Source organism: Lactuca virosa, chromosome 2 (assembly GCF_052849685.1).
Source record: "Lactuca virosa cultivar CGN04683 chromosome 2, Lactuca_virosa_CGN04683_v6, whole genome shotgun sequence".
Lineage (NCBI taxonomy): Eukaryota > Viridiplantae > Streptophyta > Magnoliopsida > Asterales > Asteraceae > Lactuca > Lactuca virosa.
In genome coordinates, this window is record NC_136427.1 from 27,218,586 (window position 1) to 27,223,546 (window position 4,961).

The window sequence follows — 4,961 nt, forward strand, 5'->3', positions numbered from 1 at the left end:
TCCCGTGCTCCCATTGTCACCCAATCCCCTGAATGGTTTAGACTTTCGAACTCGTTCAGCTAACATCTCTTTGGCTCCAGAGTTCATGTTTGCAAAATGAACTCTCTTAGCACCAGATTTAGCGAACCAGATTTTGTCATTCTTAACCGCGACGGTCATACTTCCCTCAGCAGGTACCTCAACCCCACACTTCATACCATGAGCAATCACTGAATTACCATTGACCACCCTCCATTTACCACCACCAAACCTTACTTCCAGTCCTTGTTTATCCAGCTGACCAACAGAAATCAATTTCTTTTTCAACTCCGGAATCACCCTGACATTCTTCAGGTTCCATGTAGTTCCCAATGAAGTAACCAGATCAATATCTCATATGCCAGTTACTTGAAGCATCTCGTCATTTGCCAACCGTACCTTCCCAAAATCTACTTCTTTTAGATTCACCATCGTTTCCTCGTTGTCCATGGCGTGAAACGAAGCCCCTGAATCCATGACCCAAGAGTCTACAGAACTTTCCATACTGAGTAACAATGCATCATCCCCAGAAAAATTCTCAGCATCAGCAATGTTCAATTCTTTCTTTGGACATTGACTCTTAACATGTCCCACTTCTTGACAGTTCCAACATTTCACATTCTTCAAAGTTCTAGAAGAACTTTTTCCCCGACTCCCACTGCTCCCACTATTCCTGCTATTCCCTCTACCTCTTCCGACATTTAATAAATCAGAAGAGGAAGATCCACCTTGATTCTTGCATCTGATATCCTCGCCTAGAACCAAATCTCTAACCCCTTCAAAAGTCATACCACTGGTCCCCACGGAACTTGTAACAGCAGTAACTGTTCCGGACCAGCTATCAGGTAGAGAAGCTAGTAGCAGCGAAGCTTGAGTCTCATTATCAAATTTAATTCCCACAGATGATAATCTGGACAGAATTGAATTTAGATTGTTAATGTGAACCGTAACTGAGCCTTCCTCATTCATCCTTGTAGTGAACAGCTCCTTCATCAAGAACACCTTGTTAGCTGCCGATGGTTTCTCATACATATTTGACAGAGCCTCCATCATACCACGCGCCGTGGTTTCATTCATGATGTTGAAAGCAACGCTCTTCGTCAACGACAATGTAATAACCGCCTTGGCTTTCTTGTTCTTTGAGTTCCATGCATCTTCAGCAGCTTTTTCCATTTTCTCCGGTTTGTCTCCGAGTACCACGTCCAAGTCTTTCTGACATAGCAATGCTTCTAATTGCATTTTCCACCAGCTAAAATCAGAACCATTAAACCTTTCGATTATAACCTTGTCTTCAGCCATTACGGCAAACAAAAAAAAATAAGGTACACTCGTGTGTGACAGAAAAACGATCGTACCCTCCAAAACCTCGCTAACCAGGCTCTGATACCAGTTATTAGGAATCAGACCGGGTACACGCAGCGGAAACACACTATCACACACTCACAAACGAAACGAGAAAATAAAGCAAGAAGAACACAAGAATATTACGTGGTTCGGATTCGGTGTAAATCCTACGTCCACGGGCTGCAACTAGATTTTCTTATTAACTCAATAAGATTACAATTTATAACTCTACAAGTTATATTTGATGCATACTTTCTCTGCTACACAACACACATATATATAGCTGTATATGTGCATAAACTTCCAAATATATATTATTATATATATATTGCTTTACGCCAATAAAATAAGAGAAAAGTAAGAGCACACAAATGTTAAACAATTGTTGGAAATTGACGTTCACCAATTCTATGGCCATCTTCTTTGACCACCTTTTCCTCCACCAATTTTCTCCACCAACCAACAGTGCAGTGCACCTATCTTATCCCTGCCCAAAGGGACAGAAGATTTCGTTGTCTACTGTGATGCGTCCAATCAGGGCCTAGGATGTGTTCTCATGCACAGAGGAAAGGTTATCGCCTACGCCTCGAGACAGTTGAAAACACACGAGGTTAACTACACAACCCATGATTTGGAATTGGGAGCAGTTGTTTTTGCGTTGAAGATCTGGAGACATTATCTCTATGGAACCAAGTGCACTATCTTCACCGACCATAAGAGCTTGCAGCACATCTTCGACCAGAAGGAGTTAAACATGAGACAACGACGATGGGTCGAGCTACTCAGTGACTACGAGTGCGAAATTCGCTATCATCCCGGCAAGGCCAATGTGGTAGCGGATGCCCTCAATCGAAAGGAGTATTCAGGGCATAGGGTGAAAGCACCAACAATAACCATCTACTCCCATCTGTCCGCGCAAATCAGAGAGGCTCAGCTGGAAGCCTTAAAACCCGAATGCGTGACAGGTGAAGCTCTGCGAGGAATGGACAAGAACTTGGAGGTCAAAGGAGACGGAGTGTACTATTTCATGAACCGGATCTGGACCCCAAAGTTCGGTGGTTACAAAGAAGTCGTCATGAATGAGGCTCACAAGACTAAATACTCCGTTCACCCAGGTTCGGACAAGATGTACCTGGATCTCAAACAGCTCTATTGGTGGCCAAACATGAAAGCAGAGATTGCTACTTTCGTGGGCAAGTGCCTGACTTGTGCCAAGGTAAAAATAGAATACCAAAAGCCCTCAGGTTTACTTCAGCAGCCGGAAATACCTGAGTGGAAGTGGGAAAGGATAACCATGGATTTTATCACCAAGTTACCCAGATCTCCGAGTGGGCACGATGCCATCTGGGTAATTGTCGATCGGTTGACGAAGTCCGCCCACTTCCTACCAATCAAAGAAAGCTTCAAGATGGAGAGACTCACACGGATCTACCTTCAAGAGATAGTTCGTCTTCATGGTGTACCTGCATCCATTATCTCCGATCGAGATAGCAGATTTACATCAAGGTTCTGGCAGTCGCTGCAGAAAGCTCTTGGAACTAAGTTGGATATGAGCACGGCTTATCATCCGCAGACTGACGGACAGAGTGAGAGAATAATTCAGGCCTTGGAAGATATGTTGAGAGCCTGCGTCATCGATTTCGGCGCGTCATGGGACACTCATCTTCCTTTGGTTGAATTTTCCTACAACAACAGCTACCATACCAGCATCAAGGCAGCGCCGTTTGAAGCCCTCTATGGCCATAAGTGCAGATCCCCTCTGTGCTGGGCTGAGGTGGGTGACACGCAGCTAGCCAGGGGTCAAGTCCCCGACAGTACTCTCACTGGTCCTGAAATTATCCGAGAGACAACTGAAAAGATTGTGCAAATCCGAGAACGACTGAAAGCCTCACGAGATAGACAAAAGAGCTACGCCGATAAGAGACGAAAACCGTTGGAGTTCCAGGTTGGTGACCGCGTCCTTCTGAAGGTCTCACCCTGGAAAGGCATGATACATTTTGGGAAGTGTGGAAAGCTAAACCCAAGGTACATTGGACCGTTCGAAATCCTTGCTAGGATCGGTTACCCCGAGTGCTCAGCAACATCCATCCTGTTTTCCACGTATCGAAACTAAAGAAGTGTCTGTCTGATGAGACACTTGCGATTCCTCTCGACAGGATTGAAATCAACGAGAACCTCAACTTTATGGAAAAACCTGTTGAAATCATGGATCGGGAAATCAAACGAATGAAACAAAGTCGTATCCCGATAGTGAAGGTTCGCTGGAATGCCAAGCGGGGACTTGAATTCACTTGGGAATACGAAGATCAGATGAAACAGAAGTATCCACATCTCTTTCCTAATCCATGATTTGTAATCTATGCTCAAATTTCGGGACGAAATTCCCTCTAACGGGGGGATGATGTGACAACCCGAAACTTTGTCCGTTTCCGTTACGCGATTTCCGTTAATAAAATTTCGAATTCGTTAACTTTTCCGTCAAAATTTTTGGTTTAGAAAATAATCTAGTTATTTATATAATTAAATTATTTACGAGTCGGAACCAAAATCGCGCGGAAACCCAATTATCTCGAAAAAAATCAAGCAATTCCGGTCTAAGTGGGATTACGACCGTAAACGTGTTTACGGCTGTAAACTCGTTTACGACCGTAAACCTGTTTACGGTCAGTGATGAGTGGACCCCCACAACACCCCTATAAATACGATGCCTCCACCTTCATTAGAACATTTCTGGCCAAAAACTCTCTCTTTCTCTCTCTAAAGAACCTTAACCATAAACACTCAAAACGCCTTCAAACTTCGGAAATCATCGAGAAACCACGTTTGGAGTCACTTTGGAACGTCTGGTAACGCTCATCTCTTCGAAATCAGCAGTCAGCACCATTTTTCTCCAGTTTACGGTCCAACCTTCAAGAATCGTAAACCCTGTTCTTGAGTTTACGGTCCAACCTTCAAGAACCGTAAACCATGTTCTTGAGTTTACGGTCCAACCTTCAAAGACCGTAAACTCTGTTCTTGAGTTTACGGCCGTAAACTCACCGAGCCTTCAGAAACCGTAAACCCCCATTTACGACCGTAAACTATAGATCTCGGCCGTAAACATCTTTTTGGTGGTGCTTTTGGCTGAAAACTCATTTTCTTCGATTCAATCAAGTCCTGGTAACATCCCTCAACCAAATATAAATTTTTCCCTAACACGTTATCTAACGAAATCGCTAATTTAGATACATATATGTATTTATTTGATAATAGGATTTCGCTAAGTGTCACGTGCAACAACTCGAGGATCTTCATTTCAGTCAACGATTTCACGCAACAACTGTGAGTTCATACCCGTACATTTTCCGTATTTTTAATGTTTTCAAGGGGGGGGATACAAGCTAATCATAAATGTTTACAAGAATATACATAAAACTTATGCAAAACTCATACTTTAAATCCCTTTTGTATTGTGTTGAGCATAAGGGACGTTTTCACTAAAAATTGCATAGTTTTTTTCCGGACACGCTATTCACTACATTATACATGCAAACTATAAACGGTATAGTTTGGGATTTTTCTAAAACATATCAAGTATAGCAACTTTCATTACTAAACAT